The sequence below is a fragment of the Neodiprion lecontei genome, chromosome 3 (genome assembly GCF_021901455.1).
Source record: "Neodiprion lecontei isolate iyNeoLeco1 chromosome 3, iyNeoLeco1.1, whole genome shotgun sequence".
In the NCBI taxonomy this organism is placed as follows: Eukaryota; Metazoa; Arthropoda; class Insecta; order Hymenoptera; family Diprionidae; genus Neodiprion; species Neodiprion lecontei.
Window position 1 is genome coordinate 21,572,411 of NC_060262.1, and position 13,171 is coordinate 21,585,581.

The 13,171-nt window shown below is 42.0% G+C and overlaps 1 protein-coding gene across 1 annotated transcript in view; it reads left to right on the top strand.

The window, feature by feature from the left end:
• LOC107219451 (zinc finger homeobox protein 4) overlaps window positions 1–13,171 on the top strand; it is a 169,219-nt gene that overhangs the window by 39,249 nt on the left and 116,799 nt on the right. Inside the window, exon 3 of the mRNA XM_046735892.1 lies at window positions 4,472–4,516. The gene's annotated coding sequence lies outside the window, so the exon portion shown is untranslated. The remainder of the gene's footprint in view (window positions 1–4,471; window positions 4,517–13,171) is intronic.

The following is a 13,171-nucleotide window of genomic DNA, read 5'->3' on the forward strand; positions in this document are numbered from 1 at the left end:
CGCTTGTTGGGCCGAAGCTTATTCCGAATCGCCGTGTATTAGAGACATCATCGTTCAGGTAAACGTGAGCTACGGACTCTCTGTACACGCCTTTGCCTCATCGACGTTCGTGTCTTTTGTTTGGCCAGTTGTATTTGACTAGGAAAACCTGATATCGATACTCTCTTTCTCATTCTCGTTCTTCGTTGCCTCTCGTTTGTACCGACACGTCGCGCCACGATCCAATTCTTGAACGCACATGAACGACCGAATGACGTATTCTTTAACTTTAAGAATTAGTTTGCCTCTTTTTTTAACGCGTTCCTTCCGCAGCTTTGTTATTTTCATATGAAAGAGGTCGAATTCGACTGATATCGGTACAAGATTAAAGCGACTGATCAGAATATGGGGAACGGTGTGAAGAAATGAGACAGAGATCGTGAATTAGAATTACTGTAGTATCAAGTTTTGATTACGATGCACAAATCTGAGTCATACGATTTTTTAATTTAGAGATTCTGAGAACGAAAACTAATTCTAATATCAGACAATTGGAGATAAAGAGTAGGAGAATTTTGACGTTGATGATCTAGGATCTTTGTAATATCTATCTATACTCCTGTTATAATTTAAAATGAAGCGTACGTTTGCCGAAACAATGAAAAGTAGAAAAGGTGAAAATAATGAAAGTGAAAACATATAGAATTTTCATCATTTCTGTATTATTCTGCACTTCTATATTTACTTCGACCTTTGTAAATCATTACCAGAGCGAGTAAAATATTTATCATTTCTAAATCAATCAATTTCACTGTTCTACGTTTCGATGATTCTACACGCAGGTGTATCATACGATTTCTGAATTTTTTAATTCGTCGAACGATGCGTTCGCATTATTAAAAATTTGACTAACGATTCCACTTTTTTTCTCTCTACGAGGGTAAAAAGAGAGAATTGATGAAACTGCATGAAATATTCGATGCGCGGTCGGAAAGTTTGCCACGTGGGCGTGATCTGTTCGTGTAGCTACACACAGGGGGTGTAAGGTTCGAGGAAGTTCGAAAGGGAGCTGAGGAAAGGGCGGCTCACGGTGCGGCAACAAGTGACCAAGCAGGACGGCGACGACGTGCTGGTTTCTAGCGTGTGTCGCGCGTCTCGCAGGAGTTTCACCGCAAGAAAACTCTCAACCGCGCCCTCCGAGTCGCCTCGAGTCTCGTCGCGTCGCGACGCTTCGTCCCCCCAAAAGTCTGGTCGACGACCGCCACCCCCGGACGCCTCCCAGACCAGCCGACGACAAACAATCGATATATCGATCTCTGGTGAACCCGGAGAGCCCTCGGCGAGGCGAAAACAGCGAAGAGTCGAGCCACGCTCGCCACCCAACCGCGTTTCTTGGGGTAGGCCATGGACATCCGCGATTCCTAGCTCGCTACACCGCGATGGGGTGAATGGGGGTGAACTGCCGGCTGGACGCTGTTCGCACGCCCGGAAAAACGTCTAGTTTAAGCTCCAGCGTCGAGGATGAATGAGCATCGCTTGTCCGAATCGAAGGTTTGGAGGAGGGAAAGTAAGGGTTGAAAATATCTTCAAAAATGTTATTTGCGACAATGACGGTGAACACTAGGATCACCGTTGTTGGATGGAAGTTAATTCGAGGAAATATGAATAACGTAAGACAAGGTATAGACTGTTTGGGGAAAAGGTTTTGTGGTTGAAACGATAAAAATTATTTCATTCCGGTGTTTCGTTTCCGATTATCATGTCTTTTCGATCATTTTTGATTACCGCTAATATATCCGGTTATCGCCGGTAAGACAAATTTACAAATTATACTCAGAATAGGAGAGGATAAAAGTAGATTTTTGACAGTTTAATTAGAGTAGAATTTCTCGAATGTTTTTCACACGATTTGTCGAAGACTGGTCAGCGAGCAAAATAAACCCAACGTCACGATAGTTCGATCTTATTAAACGTTCCAGTTATGAAATCTTTTTCAAACTGTTGGTTTGTGTTATTTGAACTTACTCAGATTCATTTCCGTTGCATAACAGGAATGTTTTTTCATTCGTATTAACTGTAATTGACGCAAATTACGTCGACGAAGATTTTTTAAACGGTTTTCCCTCTTTTCCAAACCTTTAATCTACACGATGGAGTTCAAATATCCTTAGCCATACATTCAGTTTACATAACATCACCGAAAAAAGTCTGCTTAAACGAGAGTCATAATACTGCTGTCGATTAAACTGAATTTTTATTTTTACTTTGCACGTAACTCCAACCATATCTGTTTTACAATATACAACCTCCTCGTTAAATCGTGCAAACAAAATGAAATCGTACAATTTTATTAAGGAACCGAGGGCGTTTCTTGAAATCAGTTTTCCCAATTTGAACCGTGTTTACGGAGTTCAACACGCCCCCCTCCCCCCCCGACAATCCTCACCGTATAAGCAAGCCGTGTTCTTGGCTGAGGGAAACTGTTTGAAAGTTATTGATCCGTGAGACGGGGGATGACGGGAGTTGGTAGCCGCGAGTCTTTGCACAGAGTACTCGAACTATGGGTATAAGTGCACTGATAAAGGCGAGCAAAGATATAATTAGAACTACAAAACAAAGACGAGAAAATGAAATGGAAATATGAAAGCCGGGTAAAAGTAAAGTGGCGAGGAAGGAGAGAGCGATAAGGACGAGGGGTGGGAGGGGGGGGGGGCTGGACTGTGGCACTTACTTGGTCGTAATCATCCCCTCCCTTCCCCCCCGGCTGATAGTGCCACCCTTTCATACAGCACCACTTCGTTTGTACTTATACCTATGGGGATAATTGTGCACATGTGTATGGATACGCAAGGGTCACCGCACACCCATCTGTTGGTACGGCTGTGTTAACTCAACGGCTTGCACCTGTTTTCGAGAATACAGGGCGTGTTATACTTGTGCAGGGAATAAGTAATTCAAGTAAATACGGAAATAGGGAGGAATAATAATACCGATGTCGATAATAGGATATGTCGAGTTTTGTTGGTAGTGTTCAGTGAAAATGACGATCTGTTGTTTATGAAAGTTGTGTTTGGTCAATGAATTAATAAGTTTGCAATTGAACATCGATATTTTTTCAATTCGATAGAATCAATGTTCAATGAGTAGGCGAAGCTTGAGGGGTGCGTGAAAAGTTTCTTTTACACTTTTGGAGTGTTATGAAATTTAATGGGAACTGACTCTAATTCTTGACTTTCTTGTATTAAGGAGTATCGAAGTAAGAAGTTTTATTTTTCTCTGACCATATGTTGCGTACACGTAAACTCTCTTACAACGCAGTCTCGAAGTCAGTCCATAAATTTGTTTTCACTCTTAAATTGACATTTTAAACGTAAATAAAGTCCGCTATCGTCTGAACGGAAGTAATCTATTCAAGTGGTGTTCGTTTAAAAAAAAAAAAATTGAATCGACCATCGGAATGCAAAAGTTTTACTGATCTGGAAGAGGAAAATAACTCAGTTAAGAGATGAGCTCGTAACGTGGTTCAAAAACTGTTCTCCTCTCCTCTGATCCTCGTAAATTAAATAAAAACTTGACGATTGGACGAACATAGACATCTTCGGCCAGTTCGGGGAGGTAAAAAATATGACGCGAGGACCGATTCTCGATGAAGGAGCGTGTGTACACGCGAAAGGCAAAATGGAAAGGATGTCCGAGTATCGTGTACCGTTCCTACCCTGCATGCGATAGGACGGTTGGAGGTTTCGTGGCGGAGGACGGGAAACGTGTTATTTGTGATTTTTCCCGGGGGTAATTTTCGCGGAGAAGCGAGTCCGGCATGTCAGTACATCTACCCGGGGACGATATTTGTACACCCGCAGCTTATGGCGGCGCTGGACGTGGTTGGGGGAAAAAGCACAAGCCTCGACCATCCTACTTGCGCTCTTGCTATTGGCGACTCGACACGTATGCACAGCAATAAGCAGAATCGATACGGATGGCCCGCCAACGACACCCTTCACTCGGCGCACACAAGTCCACCCCCCCTCATACCCCCCTGAATAATTGTACCCCATTTACTGAAATTATCCGAAGAGCTTCCGCGTCCCGAGCCGGCCAAAGTAAAACATAATCATACACCACGCTGTCCTCGGCCTCGTATAACCACCGCTGGGTTTCACCTATCCACGCAACGGTTTGTACAACTCTTCTTTTCCAAACAGACATAGACGCGTGCAAACACCTCGGGGACGCAAATTTTACCCCGTATGTAACAATTGTCGTTCTGTATTGCGGTATCGCGTTGACGGAAAGCGTTTTTCGTCAGTTTACTTTGCAGACGCGAGCGATGGTGTTGCGCTGGAATTTGTAGAAGTGAAGAGTTGCGTGCAACTTTTTGACGCGATTTTGTCAACCGCTGTGTTTCGATGTCGGGAAACGGGAGTCTCGGAATTGGCGCTGAATTTTCAATGTTTTATCTTAACCATTTTCTTCTCTCGATTCTTTGTTGCAGAAAGACACCAAATCGTTAATTCCTCTATGCCGGCGCTGCTCCACGGTAAGTTTACCCTCCGAGATCGGTATCTTTACTTACTTTAAGTCGACGAGCTTGGAAGAAGATTGAATATACCGTACCTGACTACCTACGCAAACACGTGCATTCCGTTATCACTTGTCCGCGATAAGAACGCGCGCCCTCCATCCAAAGTAAACGTTTGTCGATCGGGACGTAGGAGAAAAGGTACCGTAAAATCGACCGCAGATTAACGGGAGAGAGAGAAGCTGCGTCGTATTTTTAATTTCAACCACTCACCGATGGAAATATCATCCTGGCTCGTAGACCGAATTTCATTGCAACGTTAATACGTGTTTGCACATGCATATTGTTACACGGACAGAAGCGTACAGCGACGAAGAAGAAAATTTGACTTCGTCATGAAATTACGGCGGATCTATCATAGCACGGGGCAATTCCGATGCATTGTTTCACTGGCGGAAGTCGCTCTCGCGTTATGAGGCATTTCCTGTTTCATCGTTAGCACGGTGCGCCGACTCACGCACTCTCACGCACGCTCGTGTATACTTGTCGGTACCGTGCACCTACCTTATACCTCAGCGATGCCATTACACGCGTAAAGCGTGACCCACACATTAGACGGAATCCAGTGTGACACGTATCTGGCTTTATTACACCAATACCGAGTCATTAGTCGACCGGCGTTAATTCGTCAACAAAAACTCATGTGTACACGTCATGTAAAACTCGTGAAACACTGTTCCCCGTGCAATGCTCACCTACCGCCAACCTCAATCGACGGCAACAACAATAGCCTGGCAATTATCCTATAATTTCACTCACCGCAAAATACTCTTCCATTATTATAATAGTATAGTTATATAAAATAGAACCCATGGTAAGCAAACGACTCTCCGATCGTCATTATCGTCTTCTGTGTCGCCATTGTCACAGTGACGTGTCATTATCACTTTCATCGTCTCCCGGTGATTGTTATTAAATACAGGTATATGAATATCGTTATTATTATTGTCGAGAAATAGCAACTGATGGAATAGATAACGAGTGATATTTTCCGAGATACCGATGAAACAATTCGTATTATTATAGATGGGTATCCGTGTTTCAAGCGATTGGCAATGTTATCGCACGAAATTGACGTACGTGTGTTGTTAATTAACAAATAATTCATGAGGTAATAATCGTTATTACAACTATCACCCGCTAAAAGCTTCTGTAACCGTCATTGTTGTATGACATCGTTATCGCTTATTACACCTAGTAATGATAATCAATCAAACATGTATCAAACCAAGCCGGGACTAATACACAGAGTATCAGAAACAAGAAGAAGAATTGGTAACGAAGACGGAGAATAATAAACGAGTATGAAGAAACGGAAGTAACGCTCCTGTGCGCCCGCATTTTACGCGACGGATTAATCACTCCGCGTAGACAACAAATGCATTCGGTTACACTACCCGCGAGATAAAACTCGGCGAACGGGGGTTGAAGGGGTTGGAGCGAAAGAAGAAAAAAAGGGGATGAGTGCGGGTTGTACTTTACCTGTTTACCTCTTCGCGAGGTATATCATCTGCGCCCAAACGGCTAACTAGACCTCGCGTTATAAGTTTTTTTAGAGGGGGGGTGTATCCGGAGAAAATTAACCCCCACCCCAAGTATATACGCGACACTTTTGGCCGCTAGATTATATCTCAGTATAGCTTTCACTCTATATAAGAGTCGAGGGCGAGCTTTTCTGTGGTTAATTAAACGCACAGATCACCGGGCTGTAATTTACCCCCTTCCCTTCCCGATCCATTTATTAACCATCCACATTTCCCCCGTTTCTTGATCTCGCTTAAGAAGGGGAAAAGTTGCGCGATGGTCGGCGTGTTCTTATACGATATTTAAACGCTTTTTACATATTCCACTATCAGCTGGACTGTGGGGGTGGAAAATACTGATACGAACAACACGGACAGTAGCGTGCCGAGAGATGAACGGATTGAACGCGACAATAACGGGGTGATGTTATTGATTGAAAAGTTTTAACGAGAAAAAACGACAATTGAAAAATCACTTTGTACACAACAGCCGGATTGAGCGTTGAGTACGCAGACTGGTATTTAATAAATTTGAAACCACATTGTAGTAATTGGTGTTTGGAATTGACAGATTTTTAGTGTTTCGATGTTTAATGAGTGTCTGAATTCAATTGGAAATATCATAGAAAATGTGTAAAGTATATTATTTCGTGATCTGTTTGCCGTGGATAATCGATGTCAACATGATACTAGTTTGGTTCCAACTGACTCTAGATTTTTTCAAATACGTGGCACGCAGGCCCTGCTTACGGACACAAAGAGACACGAGAGAGAGTAATTCTTACTCTTATTGGTTCGCCTTTTTTCTGGGGGAAATAAACTTATCTCCCTTGCATAAAGAGCATTCAATTTTCGTTCCTAGAAGTTTCTACCTAGCTTAGCGAGGACTGCAGAGTTCTCTTTTCTTAAACATCATAAATCGCCGATGTATGGTTCTCTGCACTGTCTCAAGTCACGCGCTTCTTTTTCCACTCAGAGGTCGAAACCTGAAGCCCTTGGGCCCTCGAGGCCCCAGTCGGTCCGAAAAAATGTCGTATAACGTTATTTCTAATATCTGTTTTTTTTTTTTTTTTTTTTTCTTTTTTTTTACTAGTAGGTACGTAGGTGCATGTTTTAATTGCTCGATAAGAGTGAAAAAATGTATAATTAATACGAATTTCGCGCGCACTGTTCTCGACAGAAAAGGCAAAAACCAAACCAAGAACGGAGTTAACAAAAAAAAACGAGACGAAAAAATTATAATATCGCGGGGCGGGAGGGGGGTGGAATCGTTGAATACGAGATCTCGAGACGGTCAGGTGGATGCGGCACTGCGGGAGGGCCCCAACCCCTCGAGAGAATAGCCAGCCGAGCTAAGGATATTCTTATGAATCGATGAAAGAACAGCGGGCATGCGCGCAAGAATCTTAATAACTCATGCGAAGGAGAGAAAACCCGGAGCTTCTGACTCCCCCTCACCCCCATCTACCGCTCGCCTTCTCCGGCAACCACCCAACTCCACCCCGTTATTGCGATCTTGCGGAGTGAACGTGGATAACGAATCGCTCAACGATACGCGCGATTTCGTAATTTGCACCTTTCCACCGCGTTTGCACCACCCGAAAAGAAAGGACGAGTAAAAGGATTCGCCGACTTTACAGTAGATTTTCAGGGTAAAGATTTTTTTTTTTTTTTTTTTTTAGGGGTTTAACCGACTGCAATTTGGATGCTGTGGTTATGTTGCAGTGTAGAGGTATACCAAGATTTTTGATTCAAACCTTTGTCTCCAAATTTTAATCACCTCCAATCAGCGGAGAAGATATTGTCTGATGTATTTTTTGTGTGAAAAAGTACGAGCTTTCAGAATATCAAATTAATTTTTAACTACGTATTCAGGGATTCAAAAAAAAAAAATATATCCTTGTCGACGTTTTTGGTACCGTTATCAAGTATATGCAAAGTATTTAACAATTGTTTTAAGTCTTGTGTGTTAAAAAGTATATATTTTCAAGCTTATCCAGAGATTTTTAGCATCGGTTGGAATTAGGTTCATAATCAATTTGGTATAAATATTTCAGAAATATCGAATTTTCGAAATATGTATTCTATATTCCTGAAATATTCAATCAGATTTAATCACGATCTTATTTTAACCCGACTCTAAACATTATGAAAATGTATTTTTATATCTACGTTTTCACACGGAACAAATGAAAACAATCAATTCTCATCCCTTTCACGTCTAAGGAACCGAACGTATAGAAAAAAAACGCACAAGAGTGTTATTTTCTTTTTTTTTTCCTTTTTTGCAGTTACCAAAAATTTACCCAGGAACAGATTTCACGTTCAGCCAGAGCAAACAATGTTAAAAATATCACAAAGCTATTCTCGTAAACGGTAACGCACGAGGGCTTAAAAATTGGCGGAATTTAATATCTTATCGTACACTACGACGTACGCTGATCGGAGCCAAATCGAAATTTTTATTCCAAGAGGCTGGCCGAGTGCTGAAATAATCCGTGTTCACATTTTGAAACTTCTTTACGCTTTATTCGAAACTTTCCGACCGACGGAAGATCCTTGCAGGTATTTAGCAAACTTAGGCAGAGCTGTAGACATCTGCTTTCGCTGAGTGGTTTGGACCGGGGGACGGGGGAAGAGGATAAGAGGAGGGGGTGTAGTTAAGAGTCTGGTTCGACTGGTGTTAAACAGGATCGAGTATTTATACCGCGGGCAACTGACACCTTTTTCTTGTCGTCGTTGTCGCCGTGATCCCGTCCCCTCCCCGCCCTTCCCTTCCCTCCCTTTTCTCCTCCTCCTCTTCTTCTTTCCTCGCCACTTTGGGACACGCTATCTTCTTGATTACCCGGTCCTAATTAATTCCTCCGCGTTCGCGTCGTCCTTTTTTTTTTTTTTATTTTATTTCGCCTCGTCGTTATATTATCATCGCATCTTTATTTAATTCCTGTTGTTTTTCTTTTCATTTTTCTTTTTACAGCTCGTTTCCTTTTTCAACAAAACTGAGGATCGAAACGTAAAAAAGAAACCCAGAGAGCTGCAGCTCGTAGATTTATATGGTCACAATTATTGTCAGCATCGCTGAGTCTTTTCTGAAGGGATCTTTCGGATTTTCATTGTGTGTAAACAGGGCAAAAGATTGGATACAGATTCTTCTGTAAAAATGTTTTACGTAATGATACTGAAAACCGAGACGGTTGTGTTTTCAACATTATTAGAAAAAAAAAAAAATTTCGTACGTGGCTCAAAGCACTTTTAGAAAATAAATATCTCGTCAAACTTGTCTCTGACTTCGATGTTGTTTCCTTGTGAATAACTACCAGTAATATAACAACAATGCGGCAAATATCCTTGATTTTTAGCAAAGACTGCAACCTCTTTAAACTTTCAACATATCTTTTCGCTACATTCCAAAAAATATCCTAATTTTGAGCTTGACCCATTCGCTTTTTTATACACTATAGTGTACGATCTTGATCTGCCATTTTTTATGATTTTCTCCATATATCATATGCGTGTCAAATAATTGCCAAGTACATGAAACAGGGGTAAAACTTTCTATTTGTTTTGTAGAATTATTCATGTCCAAAAAGTGTTTCTTCAATCAAATAAAGGCATTTTGAGTAATCGTTTTCATTTCAAAGTGAACGGGTTAAGTCGTCCTCATTCTCTTATCTCACCGGAAACGCTAATTGCGGATACGTCTACGCACGAATCAACCCCATACACATTCACCACGCATTCATCCTTAAAACGGGCGATTCGTTTCACGGCGATCGTCCCTTGGAGCGAAGTAAAAAGCTCTCGTTCTCGCATAGAGCACATAGCGATGACGTCAGGCAAGAGGTAGGTCACGGTCAGACCTGAACTCGTTCTTCTCGTCGGCCACGGACGGATAGGACAGCCATCCTCCCACCCCTCCCTTCCCTCCTCCTACGACATACGTCCTCCGGCTCCCACACACGAGGAGATCGAGCCTCTCTCTCCTCGTGCGAACGGTGCCAACGAACCCGAAAGGCTGACACGGCGACCCGAATCGAACGATTTTTGCGGCCGGGCATCGATGGTCGTTTTATTTAATTTTTTTTATTTTTGGGAGGGATGGAGCTTTTGTTTCTTTCTCTTTTTTTTTTAATGGCTTTTTTTTTAAGGAAATAAGAAATACCGCGAGGAACGCCCGGAGCTTTTCGCCAAGGGAATCTCGCGCTTCGGCTGCCGGATTTGTTCTCCTCGTTTTCTCCCTTCGTCGATTAATTGTGTCTGTTGATTCGCCCGATCGTGCCTTGGATCTCAAACACCCCGCAGGACACGGACCGACGCTTTTCACTGGTTTCTTCTATTCGCGGACAGTTGGGGGTGGGGAAAACCAACTGGCGAGAAACGGGGAGCTGTTTTACCGCTGAGGGTTGTCGCGTGCGATGCGGAATCAAGGGGGTGGTCATCCTTTTTGCGATTTTGTTTCAAGTTAGGTTGTAACAGGTGATATTCGTGCGAGACGATTCGCTAAGAAAAAACGATTGCTTCTTCGTAAGGTAGTAATTTTAGCTTCGTCTTACAAGCTATCATGTTTTGAAAATAATCTGTAATTACTGTTTAAGTTATCACAATTTCAGCAGACATTCTCGACGAGCCTGAAATTCACGTCATTATGACCCTGTCCGTTATGTCCCTAAACGTGTATTTTCACACTGAAAACATTCTTATTGTTAGCTGCCTTGGTGCTTTCTGTTGTTCAGTACGTGTTTCATAATTTTATCGAACTTCAGCATTTCTTTAATTAGGTTTTTTTTTTTAACCATCATCGATTCTAACGGATACTAAATTTCAGAAGAATCTTGAAGACCATTTCAAAGTCACCGTATCGAAAGCAAATTTCAGCGATTAGAGACCACTTTTCAAATCTCGAGGCTTAAACACAAAAATTACGCTATCGTTTGTCATTTGCGAACCTTGCCAGGTGAAAAGCAGTTATTCGAAGCTAACCTAAAAAAATCAACCTGCTCTCGTAGGTGTAAAAAAATTAGGTGCCTGCTCGTAAAAGTTTATTCATTGATTTCGAGTACTCGCCATATTCTCATACGTCAAGGTTGGGTTATCAATAAATATCGTTGCGAAGAATTTTTAGCCGAAGAATGTGCATCGAGGATACGTTACGTTCTTTTTTCTTCACTTCACGTCCCTCTCATTGCGTCGGCCGTTTTACGTCTGCAATAATTCCGCCCCTCACCGAGGGTGAATCTCTGTTCGCTCAATGCTAAACCCTTTCGTGTCAGCGCTCCCCTTCTGATAATATTTAAGGGATGTTTTAACCGTAATTAAATAGCGAGGGTCCCGGGACGTCGAACGCCCCCGTCAACGCAAATTATCGCGCTTAAGACCAGCTCCTCGTTAATTTACTTTTCATTAGCTTTCACCCCTTTTGAAGGAAAGAGAAGGAGAGGGCTGATTTTAACCTCGCATATTTATCGCGCCTGCAACCCCTTCGCTGTCGCCTTCCACAATCTACTCCTTTCGCAAACGACAATCAACAGGTCTCGACCCCTGGTCCCGATTTCTGAAATGATCCTCTCTTTATGGAATTATCGAATCTTCGATAACTTATTGCACAAATAACCGCATACCTGTATAAGACACTCGTTGAAATATTGTTGATTTTTTAAATTAAGTAATGCAGCTTGTGAAATTTTTAGCTTCTAAACGATTTATTTATTTACTGCGGAGTGTATTCTTCGTCAAGTAGACTATATCGCCGAAAAAAAAGTTTTCAAAGACAGGCTGATAGATTTTGAAACATAACGTTTCAATATTTTGTACAAGCAAATTGAAAGTCAACCTTTTCAGAATCTTGGATCGAATTCATTTTTAATTCTAACCCCTACGAGTAACGATCTGACAACGAATTAAAAAACTGCATATTTTGAATTTTGTATACGTTGATCATTTTACAGATCTTAAATTTAAAAAATTCGGAATTGAGCAGGAACAATTGTAGAGTATACAAAACTTTGAACAGCTTTGATTAGATGTTTTGAAAATATAATAGCGATCATCGAATAACACGAGTGTCAATAAAACAGTATAAAAAATTCTAAGTGATCCGAAAGAAGCAATCCGCCGACCATCTTATCATGCAATATGCTACACTGAGAGAAATTTTCAGTTCCGTTTACCGCTCAATCCTTAACTATTTTCATTCGTTACCACAATCGAAAAATATAGTTCTAGGTAGAAAATGAAAGTTACTTTTCTAGCCGTTACCAGAAAGTCTAGTATCCGTTACTATTCTTTCTCATTACGATCACTGTTACTAGATTTTCTTGCAACTGTTGCGAAAATTTAAACTCAATTTTTCTAGTTACCGTGACAAATGAAATTTTTCTCAGCGTCGTCAAATTCTTCCGCGTTAATCGTCTATCCACCGATTCTCCTACACCAGACGTAATTACTCATCCAGCTAGTTGTTATTCTCGATGTAATATGCATGTACGACGTGTCGAGTGGCAGGGACGGGGGCTGTACGTCCCGGGGATCGAAATAACCCTTGCTTTGCATCTCACCTGTTGCTTTCCGAGTCCCGCACCCTCGATCCCTCGCGCCGACAGCACTTGGTGGCTAATTAAAGACTGAGACAGTGGCTGGTTGGCGGTGTTTAATACCTCTTTGCCCTCGCCGACTGTTATCACCCTCCGGTAGTCACAACCAGCCAAATCCCACCCATCCTCCCCCTTCTTTCAGTTTCACAACCTCCGCCGCGGAGGAATTAATTAACGGCTGCTGGCCGAGGGATCCAGCGACTCATTTAGGGGATGTTTATTTTAATTTTACTCCTCGACCCCCACGGAAGTCGGTATCTCACCTCCCTTTTCTCTCCGGTGATTTTTTATTGCTTAATTAACTTCTTCTACTTACAAGAATTCATGTAATTAGATTCTTGTTAATTTCATCCCCCCCCCCCAACGCCTCGCGGTCCGCGGCTTAATAAACCCTGCAGCGTATTATTACGACTCTCGATATCGATACACAATTTGAATTCTCTTTCTCTTTGTTGATAACCAAGCCAAATTAGAAAGAGAATCTTCTCCCCCGGCATTCA